Below are 15,974 nucleotides of genomic sequence, written 5' to 3' on the forward strand. Positions count from 1 at the left end.
ACTGGATAACAATCATAATACTTTTTGCCCTGTCAACGATGTCAACGAAATCAAGACTAAACATGCTTTCAATAGCAACTGAGAATTCCAACCACCCGATTGGATAAATGTTATAAACCTCATGGTGCTGAGCTTAGGTTCAACCACCAAGTAGGTAGGTTTTTTCTGCGAGGAAATATTGAAGAGCCGACTATCTTTAATAACATCTGTGTTGAAATCATTACCAACATGATTAATAGAATTTTCAGTCAGAAGTTCATCCATAGACTTAAGCAGAAGTCTCCATGACCATCTAATGTTAAAGCCCAACCTTAACATACCAAGAAGGGTTTAACTCCACATATTTAGGCTCCATAAACCATCTTCCCCATTCAGAGAAAGTCTTCAGTCCCTAAGCCCTCAGCTTCTTTATGAGCAGTGACAGTGACAGTATCCTATCCAAGCATCACATGCTTAAATAGTGACTTTGCTGAACTAAGCTTTTCCAGAACTAACAAGTTAGCTGGAGATAACATGGATGAGAGTCCAAAGAATACCAACCACCGAGTCCAGCAGTGCTCAAACATGGAGGAACAGTGTACTCTAAGCCTTAGGTTAGCAAAGGGGTTGGAAGAGGTGGAAGTCCACAAGTCTTTGTCCACAAAATTTGCAGCCATAAATGAATGCTTAATAGCCTTGGGAGGGGACTCATCTGGCCACAGTACAAAGGGCAGCCATGTGCCTCTATCCATTGATCGAATGCAAAGGCATATGGTCCCTCCTTTTAGGCTATTAATGGTTGTCAAATGCAAGACTTTGGAACCACCCTAGAGAAAAGACAAGCCTACACAAAATGCCTCCCAACACAGTCCACCAATCCATGCATTACACACTAAGCAAATTGGCATTTGCAACTCAGATAATGTGACTGGAAATTTCATTTCGGCATGGACAGAAGCATACCTCATATTTTGGCTTGACAGGGAAAAGTCTGAGCCTTTGTAGGGTTCTCATTAATGCAAGCCATACGGTACTGTTAGAACAGATCTATCATTTAGGACCTGCAAGATGAACTTGCCACAGAAGCTGTTCAAAAAAATATGAGAAGCTCAACAGAGTATATTCCAGGAGGATCTGCATTCACAGTTATATAATAACAATCACAGGGATAGCAGAAACTTAGTACAATCAGAAACAAGACGAGCTTTTTAGTAATTCTCATTCAGAGATATATAACAACACAGATATATATAGCTCTTCTAATATTACAGCTTTTGAGATAAAATGGAAAGCCTCATGGTTAAGCATTTTATAATTATCCTCATCAAATATGCCACAAATGTGAGAAAACAACTCTTTTTGTTTGCCTTCAGATTAAAGTGTAAAGAAAATGAAAAAAAGAAAGAAAGAATAAAAGTAGAATAAGGCATTAATACACAGGATTATTTACATCAACCAAGGCAGCTAACACTCTCCTCTCTCTTAGAAATGTTATAGGTCACCATTCAGGCCTCCATTGTTAGATCATTCATCACTGTGAAATAAGCTTTTCAGCTAGTGCAAGCAGACATCGAGTTACATGCATACCTGAATGTTGTTTACCTAGGTAGTTGTGATGTAAAGAACAAAAAATGTCATGGATTTTCTGCCTTTGTAGGAAAAGGTTGAAGAACTTATAATAACTCTTTTACTGCAAGCAACCAGTGAATATCAGTAAGTCCAGTTCTACATGTCAAATGGGGATAATTTCTTAAAACAATAAGATATAAGCAAAAACCAAAGAGGACTTCACAGACTTTTGCATGATGCCCTCCACATTAGTGCATTCTATTATTGCTACTGCTGATGAAACCAATAAAATTTTTCCAACAGAATGACTGTCATCATATGTATATTGTGAAACAAGTTGTGTTATGAGCAGAATTTTATTACCTTGATGGAAAAATTAATTTCTGATTGATCCAGCTACAGAGACAACTCAGCCTGTGCTAATTCGAGTCTGAAGAAAGAAGGAAGATTGTGTTAGGTAACTGACAGCAAGCACAAAACCTTGTCAGTCCAAATATAGGAGAAGAGTTGTTCTTGTCATTGGTTTGAATAGAGAGACCAGAGTCACTGTCACTAGCTGTAGCAAGGGACCAAAGAGCACCAATTAGAACACCAAAGTAATACGTTGCAAGTCAAGAGGATTGATGGTGATGAGGTGCATTTATGTGGTGACAGAGAAGAGGATGCTGCAAAGCAGTTTCACAAGGGATAACTAGAGGAGGGCCTCCTTGTCGCAACCACCACCATGCATGGCTTGCAATGGAGCAGACTCATCTTCTCTCCCCTTATCAGTCAGCTGACTTCTTCGGGTTCTAATTCCCCTTCTTCTCAATTGTTAGCTCAGAATTTGCTTGTTGGTGTGAGAGGATGAAGCTGCCAGCATGATCTGGTCATGGTTCAGAGTTACCATAAGCATTAGCTGTAGGAAGATTACTTTGCCTCTTCTGCTTCAGTTAGAGATGGCAGTAGAGAAAGACAATGATGATCAACAAGATATGGTTACACAACAGGCATAGATCAAAGTGATAGAATCAAAGTCAGTAGAAATTAGATTAGCTATCCAAAAGATCTACATGTATCCCTACACCAAGAGAGAGGAGGGGGAAGAAGAGAACATATTTTGGTTTGATTCATCAGATCATCTGGCAGTTTCAACCACTCACTCAGCAACACAAGGCTGCATGTCTGGTTCTCTCCCTGGCTGTTGCTCCAAATTTACAGAGAAAGCTTACAAGAGGTACAAGTCTACTCATCTTTTCTCCTAATGCTATAGTGTTAATTGTTATCTTTTCCTTCTTGAGCTTCCTATTCATAATTCATGCTGTTGAACTTTGCTGCTCACTGGTATTTATCAGCTGTGAAGAGTATCTAACATGGTGTAAGAAATGAATCATAAATTTTGAGGTAAGTATTCTCTTATCATGTACTGCACTGTATTTTCAATGTGCATGTACATATACACCATATTTACCCACCACTTTACATTTCTAGCATAGAATATAGAGTTGGACGAAAACATGTGCCCTGTTCTATGGTTTAGAGAAATGGAAGGGTGAGACAGAAGGCATGTTAGTACACAGGTAATGTTGGTGGACCTGATGAAATGTATGAAAAATAACACCATGACATATTGCTGTAGTCATCATATGGTATTTCAAAAAGTATAACTACATAGAAGCATCATCATACCCAAGTGTCAGAAATTAGTATTACTAATTTGATAGCAGTGCCTCTATCAGAATCTGACATATATATAGTTGTGTATTCCATACAAGTTTTACCTAGATGGTGATATACGATGACATAGAAGACACATACGGATATACATACATCCTTATCACATGTGTGTATAAATATATATGTATAATTCATCCAAATATACTGCTTAGACTGGCATAAAATGTCACATTTCAGGAGACCATAGAAAAGATAAGTAATATGAAATAATACAATTTAATTATGAGCAAACTTACACAAATTTTAGCAAATGAACCTTTGCATTCATATAAACTGTTATCCCTGTAAAATTTAGCTCATTCTGCTTTTGGCTTCCAGCATTTTGTCACAGTAATAATCATAGACAGTCTTACAGATCCAATGCAAGTGCTCACACCAAAGACAGAAAGGTGGTAGGAAAAGGTACTTTCAATATTTTTAGCAAACTAAAGTCTATTTGATTCCATGATAATCAGCAATATCACAGTAGTTGAAGCAACTCAATGTAAATTTCAAGGAGTTTCAAAGGGTAAGTTAAGCACAACTCACTTCAGTATCATACAAGGTTTTCTTGGCAGCTTTTCTGAAGCTTTTGGAACCTGAAGAAGAAGCTGATAATTAGTGATCCCAATACCAATATATCATGATACCTAAATATGCTGAAGGAATGATAAAACATTATTCCTCTAAATGTATGAAGTTGCAAATTTGAGTATAAATTGAGTCAGGTCAAGTGACTATTGAGCCATTATTCTATACAGTATTTTTAAAAATGCTAAGCGTCAAGGTTCCAAAATGTCCGAGGCATTAGGCGCTCACCTAGGTGCCTACTCGAGCGAAGCAAGACACTCTAAAATATTAAAATATTAAAAAATATATAATATCAATGATAAATATAATTAAATAAATAAAAATATAATATTAAATTAAAATTTTTGATGAATCTTCTGCATTAATTTGTACACTTACCATTAATCCTGAAACCCTGATAAAATTCTAAATAAATAGAGATTAACATTGCTAAATAGAGACTAATAACAATTCTAATTAAGAATTAGTTCGAAATAGGTCAATAGTTCTAAGGGTTAATATCAATTTTAGTTTATTATATGATAATAGTAGTTTTAATATTAGTTTAGGATTAACATTCAATTGTTAATAGTATTTAATCCATTATTAATAGTAATCATAATAGTAGAGGGGGAGAAAAGGAGTCACAGATGGTTGAACGTGAGGTAGGAGAGGACGATAGCGGTAGACAAAGCTACAGACTATCATAGATTTAGTTGATTTTGCCTAAGTCATGTGGCACCATTGCGTATTCGTCTGCAAATAGTTAGCCTCCCTAAAACCTCTTACAGTCGCCTAAGGACCTGCAAAAAAGAAGACAAGTTAGAGGAAGCGTTTAACTCGGAATCCAACAAGCAGTCATTTTAATAAACACTTGATAGTCAATGTAAATTACAAACATAGACTTTGCAAGCTCTGAATAATTACGTAACAAAGGGTTTATGGTGATCCATCATAGTCAAAAGTCTCTATAAGTGCCCACATGACACTACTATGGAACAAGACAAACGAACCAACCCTAGACACTACCCTAAACGCCCATCTAGCCATATGCCACCCGAGTAGCTCCTGAGTGGCTGATACTCTACACTACCCTACGGAGCTAGAGAACCCCAGAAATGGTTGCCTGGATAGCCTATTTTTAGACAGTTTTACCTCTGCACAACGACTACACACAACCTATGTTTACAAGATTGAAATGACCATAAAAGCTAACCAAAATAGGGCTACCAAGCCTACTGCAAGCCTTCTATATGTTGTGCAAAATATGAACAAAACTGAAAGACACAAACATACACAAACATTACATCGAACACCCTATTTACGTATCTGTCCATGACATTCTCCCCCACTTATTCTTTCGACGTCTTCGTCGAAGCCTTTACGAACGTTGCATCTCCTCACCTTTGTTGAATCTTCAATCTTTTACTCTAGTTGCAATGTACCTCTTGACTCACAACTACTCTCCATCGCTATTGTTAGTAATCGAACTTTGATCCGTCAATGTTGTTTCAACTTGCCAATTACTTTGACTATAGTGTAGGGTCGATCGAATTATCTTAATCAATCTTGGTTCCTGTGAATCCTTCGAATGAAGAAAAAGATCTTCTTTATTTTGCACTAGTCTCTCAAACGTCATTTTGCTTAAATTGGGTGGATACCTATTTGAGCCTTAACAAACATCACCTTGTAGATTTTGAAGTTTTTAAGGTCTTTCCTTCGTAAAATTTACCCATCAATTCCACTTTTACTTAGTTGTCACCTCCAAATAGGTTTACATTACTTCTACTTTTAATTGACACTATGTTGGAAAATGAGATAGCCAATCTACTCTCAGTAAAATTGATCACAATTGGTGAAGATTTAACAATTATTATTTCCCACTAAGTTTCTTGGAAGGATCTTTGAATATGTGTAGAACTCCTCTATTGGATAAATAAGAGAACTGAGGTATTCAATTTTACCCATTCTCTTAAGAGTTAAGAAGGCAAAGGTTCTTTAACTTCGCTCACCTCCTCGAGAGTTGTACTTCATGCATCAAGTTGATTACTAGCATTTGTCTACTCTTTGCTCACACTTCTGAAGCACCCGAAGTGTTTACACTCCTTGCGTTGAGTTAGCTACTGCGATTCGCCTCATCATTGTTATCGAACTTATGAAATGCAAAAAGTTTTGCCCGAAAAGAACAAAATTTTGCTGACTTGGAACAAATATCTAATAATTTTAGCCGCTTCTATGATTATACCATCTTCTCTATCATTTTTGTCGCCTACTCCTCTGAGTAGAAAAGGTATAGCACTTCATACTACCTACTCCGTTCTTTGGTTAAGCACTCCTACATCGACCAAAAGTCCTCCACTTTTGGCTATCTTGATGAGAAGCCTGTAGACATCAGTCTTACGAAATTCCCTAGCCTGTACCCTTTAACATTATCTAGATACTTAGAATTTACCTTTGCATTCTCCACCTCTTCGGTCTCCTTTTACGACCATGCACTCTCCCTCCATGAGAGCAAGGGATCGCTGATGCTATGGAAGTTTTGCCTCTATAGTACCAGGGTACTACCATACCCATGACCCTATTATCTATCGCCTCACATCTGCGTCCTTTCTTTACGATCATTAGGTTCACCTCTACGGCACTATGGCACTCCTCTGAGTCTACCTCCATCCAAATCAATTCTTGGTTTTGGGTAGCTAAGTCCCTCTAGACTCATCATTGCTTTCTTGCCCCTTTTGACCCCCTACTTTAACACCTTTGTGTTCTCCAAGTAGTTTCCCTTGGTTGATAGAAAGAAAGACTATAACTCTCATACATAGCCTCTATCATCATGTTGCAGGGCTTGCGCTGATTATAATCTTCCTTGTGTCCTTGGTAGCAACGTTCACTCACTCGAGTTTGTCTTCTAACTTGTTGGTCTCCCTCAAGCGAATATAAGCTCTAGAATAGTCTAACTCTCTAGCCGCTCCGATATACCTCTGTATGATCAAGTCCCTCACGGGACTTCTCCCATGTGCGTGTCACACTGTCTTGAATTGTTTTACCACAATCCGTTGCACTATGTCGCCTCCTGGTAATATCTCTATTGCATTTTGATCTTTGTGGGATAAATTCGGACTGCGATCTCTCTAGATATGGCCTTTGCCAGCAATCGCAGGGCTTTCGCCACCTCCGATTGTATTCGCTCCTTTGGCAATCGACCTTTATCTATCCGCTCTCGAGTTACACATGGACGAAGCACAACTCTAGGATAGTTCGTTGCCTAGTAGCTCTCGAAGTCCATCGACTTTGCTGAAATTGGTATGTCATTATCTGGATCCTCGACCCCTGCCCCTAGCACAATCTTCACTATGCACAATTTCCTTTGCGGCAACTCAAATAGCAACACTGTGACATATTCTTCATGAGTACCTATCTCTGCATCCTCTTACATCATGACAAGCCCTTCTAACCTCAACTTCGCCTCCGCAAGTTGAGTTGTCTTAGTTCCTCCATCAATTGTTTCATCAAGATAAAGTGTGTGTGCCTCGAAGCTCCCTCTGACATTGGCACCATGCAAGATGAGTCTGCTCCATCAGAATGAGGGACCCATGGAATGACATAATCTCGCTCTTGCCTCTACAAGAGTTCATGTCCTTGGCTTCTATCCAAGAAAAGCTCTGCGCCTCCACTCTATGTTTCATCTTCTATGTCGACTCCCTTCATGTGGCTTGGGCACTTCACTAAGTTCCACCCATATTGCTTTGCTCCTTAGTATGCATTGAGTTAATGGTGGCCCTCGCGCCCACTATATGACAAGTCAACCCTCCATTGAGTCCAATCTTTATATCGGCTTTAAATGTGCCTTCGTTTGGTGTTCTCTAAGGCTGCTCCCCTACTTAATCTCGTAATACGTCCACCAATGCATTACCTCATGCGAGATCATGCAATGACTCATCACTGCTTGCTCAATCCATTAAGCTTTATAGAGTTGTCGTCTTAAGGTACCCCCACAACATGTGCGGTTCGCTGCACATGATTCTCTTTCGGAAGAACAAGACTTATCCCACCTAGATATCTATCCCGTTGGAGTAACTTTTCTCTTTGCATCATTCTCTCTAAAGTTTTGAAGACCATCATCCCCTTAGACTACTCTGCCTTACTGAACAAACTGTGTGCTATTTCGCCACCGTAAACGTACTTGCTAGATTACGACTCTTCGTCAATACAGCCCCTATTGTGCCCCTCAAAGCCTAGCAACAAGTTAAACCTACCATATACTTCAGCCTCATATGAATGTATCCTTCCCATGCTGAAGAGAGTTTTCATGCTTCATGGCACCAAATTTTGATCGCCTTGTGATGGTCACGAACAGTCCGTTGTTCGCATACAAGCTCTCGCATGAGTACCGAATTCTTTGAGTTAACAATTCCTCTTTACCTCTATGAGCTTTGTACAACTCTTTCGGTTGCCAAGTAACCCATCCCTCCTTGCACTATCTCATCCTTTGCCAAACGTCCTACTTGCCTTAAGCACCATCAAGTTTAGTTGCTAACATCGATTCATAGCTTAAACTCAACTATCCAAACGTTCTTCATGCTAGCTACCCCCAATGTAGCTTTGTTAGGTCTCTTACGTTTGCATACCAAGTGTTTTTAAGTGTGCTTCTTTCTCCCACTCTAATACCATCCGTCACAAACTTAGCTGGTTGTGCCTCAATCATGTGGCACCATTGCGTGTCCATCCACAAAGGGTTAGCCTCCCTGAAACATTTTATGGTTCCTTCAGGACCTGCAAAAGAGAAGACGAGTTAGAAGAAGAATTTAACTCAGAATCTAACAAGTAGTCATTTCAACAAACACTTAATAGGCAATACAAATTACAAAGGGTTCAAGATGGTTCATCGTGGCCAAAAGTCCCCACATCACACTACTGCAGAACAAGGCAACGAAGCAATCCTAGATACTAACCTAAAGGCCCATCCAACCATGTGCCACCCCGCTAGCTCCTGCATACTGTGTTGGCTGACACTCCGCACCACTCTACGGAGCTAGAAAACCCCCCAAAATGGTTGCTTGGATGATTTGTTTCTGGACAGTTTTGTCTTTGCGCAACGACTGAACATAACCTGGATTTAGAAGACTAAAATGACCACAAAAGACAACCAAAATAGGGCTATCAAGCCTACTGTAAGCCCTCTACATACTGTACAAAACATAAATAAAACCGAAAGATACGAAAATATACAAGCATTACATCGAACGTCTTGTGTTTACAATATATTTGTCTGTGACAGGACGACATCAATGATGGTGGAGGAAGTTACGGTCCTATCCCTCGATGGTGAAAGGAGTTGCACACAAAAGCAATGATAGTGGAGGGAACTTCACACGAAAGCTATAGTAGTGAGAGCTTCGGACCTGTCCATCGATAGTAGAGGAAGCATCAAGCCTGTGCGTCAGCGACAAAGGCAACGGTGGGACAAAAGCGGCAAAGTACCTAGTGTTAATGGGTAGGGGAGTTACTATTACTATTTACTATGCTTAGTTGGTACGATTGAACCAAATAAGTCACTATTCAACCAAGTTTGACCATCTGGTTCGATTGCTCGCCTTCAACCAGGCGCTTGCCCGAGGTGCTCAACACCTGGGTTCAGGCAAGCGCCCTATCAACGGTTCACTGAAGCGCGTCACCTAGTAACTATGCGAGGCGCTTAGGCCTTGCCTCACCTAGGCAAGCGTCCGGATACTGTTTTAAACATTGATTCTATATTCTTGTACTTTTTGTAGTTATCTTTATCATACTTATACTGATTAAAAACCCACCATGATGTAGATTTAAACAAAGGAAATGACTGATTAAAATAACGTAACTCTTGAATTTGAATACATGACGACTAAAACATAATGCGAAAGGCAAAATAATATAGAATGAAGCAATGGCACAACTTAAGCATGATGCTGCACTTCATTCTTGTTCCCTTTTTTTCCGTAAGTATTGTAGGACTTTCCTGCTTTAGTACATACAATCTGATATTTCAGAGTTGTTTTAGGAGTTCAGATGAAATGGTAATATTAATCTATCAGGCAAAGCCCCATCTTTTTTCTGAACTTAACAGCCTTGAATTGGTGAAAATAAGCCAGTCTAGAGAGTAAAGGATAATATCCAACTATTTGAGAGTCTATATATAAGAAGAATAGATATACAACCAAACTGAAATCATCACAGTGATCGTATATGATCTTGTGTGCATACTGCAAAATTGACAGCAATCCCCAAGATAGTATTTGAGGCTTATATTCCAGAGGCAGCCATTGCTGCACTGTAGCCATCGCAGTTCCACTGTTTGTCCAAATGATAGCAATTCATGTGTTTCACAAAAGAAAAACAATCACATGTGCCTTGTTTGCTGCTTCAATTCCTTCCACAATGTTTTCTTGACTGCACTGCTGTTTTTTCCCCACTGAAATCATACGTGGAATAATTCTACACCTTTCACTACTTGTGTATAGTACACAGGAAAACCCAAAACTTTACCACCTTGTCTGTATGGAACTATGAAGATTCCAACCTTTTGAAAGAGTTGGATGAAACTAAAACAAGATTCAGAGACCCTACACCAGGATCAAAGATAAAAGTTATTAGTGATCAAGTTGCAGGACGAGTGATGAGTAACCATGAACTCAGATAAATTAAAGGCCTCAATGAATTATCAGCATCATGATGTTGCAAGAACACCATCTTCTTTTGCATGCAAACTCCGCAAAGAGCATGAACGGACATGTGGTAGGAGTTGGTGAAACAGGCCCTGATAACACCAATTAGCAATATTTAAGCATGTGCATTCCTCTTACTTGCCTCAAAAAGCCAATGCAACCCAGACGCTATTCACTAGCAATAATATATAATAAGATCTAGATGTTTCTTCTCAAAAAAGAAGACCTTCCTGTTAGAAACGGGGTCGGCACTAAGAGGGGGGATGAATTAGTGGAGCAAAAAAATCACATCTTCAAAAACATTCGTACGATAAAATTTGTTTACGTTGAAAACGATTTCGGAAACTTAACTTAAAAGTGTATTGAAGCGTAGTGACTAAGTAAAGTAGTTTGCAGTATGTAAATAGCAACAATAGAAATGCAAATCAGATTTTAGAGTAGTTCGGTCAACGTGATCTACATCCACTTTCGGCTTCCTACTCCGACGAGGTCATCGGCGTCCATTAGAGGTCTTCCTTCAATAGACGAAAACCAATCACCTTTTACACCCCTCTTCTCCTAAACCAATCACGGGTTTAGGAGACAACCCTTACAAACACTCACACTCGTCTTACAGAATTCTAAACTTAGAATGGAAGAGGGAATTTCTAAAGAGATTACAGCAGCGTTTTCTCACTTTTGAATACTCTGTGTTTGTGTTTATTAACCAGGGATGAGAGGGATATTTATAGGCTTCAAGTTGATTCAAACTTGGAGCCTAAAACTTTTTCATCCCCGGTTTCTCGGGCACGGGCGGTACCACCGCCCAGTGTCCACTGCCCAGGCCTGGCGGTACCACCGCCCAGACTGGCGGTACCACTGCCTAGCACCCTGCCAGGGGTGGTATAATCGCCCAGACTAGCGGTACCACCGCTTGGCACAGTCTCGAAGACTGTGCCACGACGGTAAGACTTCTTGGGGCACTGTTTGGCCTCTTATTAGGACCAACACAGTCCTTACATGGGTCTAGCTGACCCCTAACTAGGTTGGCTTAAATCCAAACCCAATTACGTGCTAACTATGATTCCTAAGACATTTGCTAAGCTAAATAAGTCCCTATGTCTTGGTTTCTTCTAACGAGCTTCCGGCGAACTTCCGATGATCTCTCGGCAATGTTCCAACGGACTCTCGGTAAGCTCCTAGACTTCACGACGATCTACTTGGCGAGTTCCGATGAGCTTCTCTAGCAAGCTCCGAGACTTCTCGGCTGGTTCCGCCAGAACTTCCGACGAACGTCCGGACTTCCGACAAAATCTCGAACTCCCAACGAACTCTCGAACTCCCAACCAAATCGTGTCCTTGACTCCAGAACTTTATTTTGCTTCATGTCTTGCTATCGTAATTAATCCTGCACATGTAAAATACACTTCAATCTAGATAATTAATACTAATCATTAATCAAGTTGTTCGGCATGTCATTGGTCCCTCGACGCTTCGTCCGATTCTTCGGCGCATCGTCCTCTCTTGCAGCCTATTGCCCAATTGACCAGTTGACTCCGCAACTCTGATATCCTTGGCACAATATCCGCTCTTCTTGGCCCGATGCCCGAATCCATGGCCCGAAGCCTTCTGTCGATACATCGATCGATCCTCCAGCTCGACGTCCAATCTTCTGACATATTTTCCTCCGGCACAACATGATTCTTCCTGCTTTAATTGTCTCATCTTGATCGAAGCATCCTACGTCACTCAAAACACAGATTAAAACATAAATAATTATCAATTGGTTTTATCATCACAATCCGAGATTCAATAATCTTCCCCTTTTTTATGATGATAATCAATCGATGATGGAGTTAATCTTAACTCCCGGAGTTTAAACAAACTCCCCCTATCAATATGTCATATTGATAGAAACTCTTGGATTCAAAAATCCAAGCAACATGTTATCATAAACTTATACATAATATGTCATCATACTTCTCCCCCTTTGTCATCAACAAAAAAAAGTCCAATTCTCATGTGTTTAGAAGTCAAATCATTGCATATTAAACATAATTTTCAATTTTTATCATCATGCAATTTGAAGCTAGAAAATTTAGTAAGTATTACATCATGCTTAAAATATGCAAACTATCAAGTTTTAGATATGCAAGATAGTAAGATATCATGTTCTACATCATACAAGCTAGCAAAATTTATCATCATTTTAGAAAGTGTAAGCTAGCAATTTTCTATCACTTTACAACATGTATAATCACCAAATCATCATTAATTTTAAAGATGTGCATGATTGTAAATTTTGCAAGTTTGTATTTTTGCTTTTTAAGATAGGCAAGCTAGTGATTTTCAAGATAGCAAGCTCTTTCTTCTCTTTTGAGAAGTGTCATTTTTGCTTCCTTTGCAAAGTGCACGCTAGCAAATTTTACACATATGAAAGTTAGCAAAGTTTTACATCTTTTGAGATAAGCAAGCTTTTTGCTTCTCTTTATGATGTCCAAACTAGCAACTGTTGCTTTTCTTTGCGATGCACAAGTTAGCAAATTTTGCTTCATTCTTGAATTATGCAAGCTAGCATCTTTCTCTTTGAGATGTGCACATTAGCAACTCTTTCTCCCCCTTTGTCATTGGCAAAAAGAAGGGAAGACTCTTTACATCAATTTTTCAAATCATGACAAAGGTAAAGTATCAATTTTATTTGTGCATCATTATATTTTCAAATTAAAACATGTACAATTTCAAAAGCTTACATTTCATTTTTCATACACGATACCAAAAAATAAATTAATCATCATTATGAGCATATCATACATGATACTAAAACATTAAAATTTTTAAGTATTTATCAACATTTTGATCATGATACCAAACATTTATCATTTAGAGCATTCATGATATACATTATATGTAATACATCATATGCATCATTATAAAAAGCACAAGTATTGTATGCATTCATATCATCACACGAAGAATATCAAGAAGAACTTGGTGATAAGATATTACTTCATGAATACAAGAAATTTTACATAATAAAATTCAAGTCATAAACCTTAAAATAGCATATCATGGTTTATTAGAATTAGTCTTCTTTTTAGTGAATAGCAAAAAGGATAGTAGGAGAACAAGATCTCAATTCATGCGTATCAAATCTTCAATCATCAAAATCATGATTCATCTAGAAAATTCTCCTCTTTAAATATTCAAAGAGAGATCTTAGGAGATCAAATAATAAAAGATATTCAAATAAAATTTTAAGTCATGAATTTTAAAAATAATATTCTTTTTAGTAAATCGCAAAAGGAAACGTAGGAGAAAAAGATTTCAATTCATGCATAAGAACTCTTATGATTCATATTGAAAATTTTCTCAAAATGCAAGAGAATAAAGAGTAAGAAATCTTGATTCATAAAAGATTTTCAAGTTATAATCAATTTATAAATACCGAAAATACATTCATGATTCATTTAGATAATTTTCCTCTTTAGTAAATGACAAAAGGAAGCATAGGAGATCAAAAACCAAGATCTTGATTTATTTAAAAAATTTCAAGTTATAAATCTCGAAAGATCAAGATAAACTCATTCAAATTCAACTGGTCACATCAAAATCATTTTCAAAAGATTCACAAAAGCATAATATACATGGATTCATTAATTTTTTTATCAAAAACTCAATAGATATGGAAAATGTATTCCCCCTATTTTTATGTATTTCATTTTGAAGTGATTGATTTCATATAAACATGCTCAAGTTTTTTTTCTTATGAAAACCATACATCATAGTTTAAAATCGAAAAAGCAACATTTCATCATGAATAACTTCAAAGTCTCATGCATAATATAAAATCATCAATCATGGTATCAAAACATCATTATGCATCATTAAATCATCAAGCATGATTTCATATTTTCAATCAAAATTATTTTGTTTATTTATCATAAAATATATATTTTTCATGATTATGTTTAAAATTACTAGCATGATCCCAATTTTGTAGCATTTTTATTATATTAAACATGCAATTTTCAATAAAAATTAATTCTAAACTAAATTAAAAAAGAAAATACATCATAAAAAGAATCATGTAATTTTAAAATAAATTAAGGGGGTTTCGATTACCTCATCGTCGAAATTCGTTAAGGCGTAATTTGCCACCTCACCTTTGTTGATTTTCTCCTCGTCTTCGGAGGAGCTCGATTCATCCCAATTTATGTTCTTCTTCTTGTGTTCAAGCAAGTAGTTGTGTTTTTTTTGTTCTTTAATTTTTGTTTCATGAACTTTTTAAATTTATTAGTGTGGAGTTCAAGTTCACCATCACTTGAGCTTATGCTCAAGTGGTCTTCAAATATTCTATTTCCGAAATCCTTCCTGTTTTTTAGAAGGTGGTTCTCGAGTTCTTCACGTGTATTATACGTAATTTCATAGGTCATAAAAAACCCTATTAGTTCTTTAAGAGGGAAATAGTTCAAATCTTTTGATTCTTGTATTGTCGTTACTTTCAAATTCTAATTTTTATATAGAGATCTTAAAATCTTGTTAACGAGTTCAAAATTCGAAAAACTTTTACCAAGTACTTTTAAACCATTGATGACATCCGTAAAATGGGTGTACATGTTAATAATGATTTCGCTTGGTTTCATATGAAAAAATTTAAAATCATGTATTAAAAGGTTAATCTTAGAATCTTTAACTATATTCGTGCCTTCGTATGTGGTTTCAAAAATATGCTAAATGTCGAAAGTCGTTTCGTACAACTCGATTAAACTCGTTTTTGTCTAAGGCGCAAAATAAGGCATTCATAGCCTTTGCATTTAAAGAAAATGTATTCTTCTCCAAATCATTCCAATGGTTTATTGGAAGAGAAGACATTTGAAAATCAAATTCGACTATGTGCCATAAATCGAGATTTAATAAAAGTAAGAAAACTCTCATTCGAGTTTTCCAATAAGTGTAGTCCGTCCCATTGAAAAAGGGAGGACGAATGAGAGAGTGACCATCTTGAAAGCCGAAAAGTGTCATTTCTCTTGGGTGTTAAACCAACTGAGAAATAACGAGGCTCTGATACTAATTTTTAGAAATGGGGTCGGCACTGGAGGGGTGAATTAGTGCAGCGAAAAAATCACGTCTTCAAAAACTTTCGTGCGATAAAATATGTTTACGTTAAAAACAATTTTGGAAACTTAACTTAAAAGTGTATAGAAGCGTAGTGACTAAGTAAAGTAGTTTACAGTATGTAAATGACAACAATAGAAATGCAAACCAGATTTTAGAGTGGTTCGGTCAACGTGACCTACATCCACTTTCGGCTTCCTCCTCCGACGAGGTCACCGGCATCCACTAGAGGTCTTCCTTCAATAGGCGAAGACCAACCACCTTTTACACCCCTCTTCTCCTTTTCACGGGTTTAGAAGACAACCCTTACAAGCACTCACGCTCCTCTTATAGAATTCTAAACTTAGAATGGAGGGGTATTTATAGGCTTCA

General features: G+C 37.6%; 1 long non-coding RNA gene across 2 annotated transcripts in view; it reads right to left on the minus strand.

The window, feature by feature from the left end:
• Nucleotides 1-2,273: 2,273 nt before the first annotated feature.
• The window catches only part of LOC135650260 (uncharacterized), a 16,308-nt gene continuing 2,607 nt past the window's right edge, over nt 2,274-15,974 (minus strand). Inside the window, exons 1-3 of one of the 2 annotated variants that reach the window (XR_010501489.1) lie at nt 8,763-9,762; nt 3,793-8,583; nt 2,274-2,413 (exon numbers count right to left, since the gene is read on the minus strand). This is a non-coding gene — a long non-coding RNA (uncharacterized LOC135650260). Of the gene's footprint in view, nt 2,414-3,792; nt 8,584-8,762; nt 9,763-15,974 lie in introns of those variants that run through there. The other variant, XR_010501488.1, reaches the window with a different exon arrangement.

Source organism: Musa acuminata, chromosome BXJ1-4, assembly GCF_036884655.1.
Source record: "Musa acuminata AAA Group cultivar baxijiao chromosome BXJ1-4, Cavendish_Baxijiao_AAA, whole genome shotgun sequence".
In the NCBI taxonomy this organism is placed as follows: Eukaryota; Viridiplantae; Streptophyta; class Magnoliopsida; order Zingiberales; family Musaceae; genus Musa; species Musa acuminata.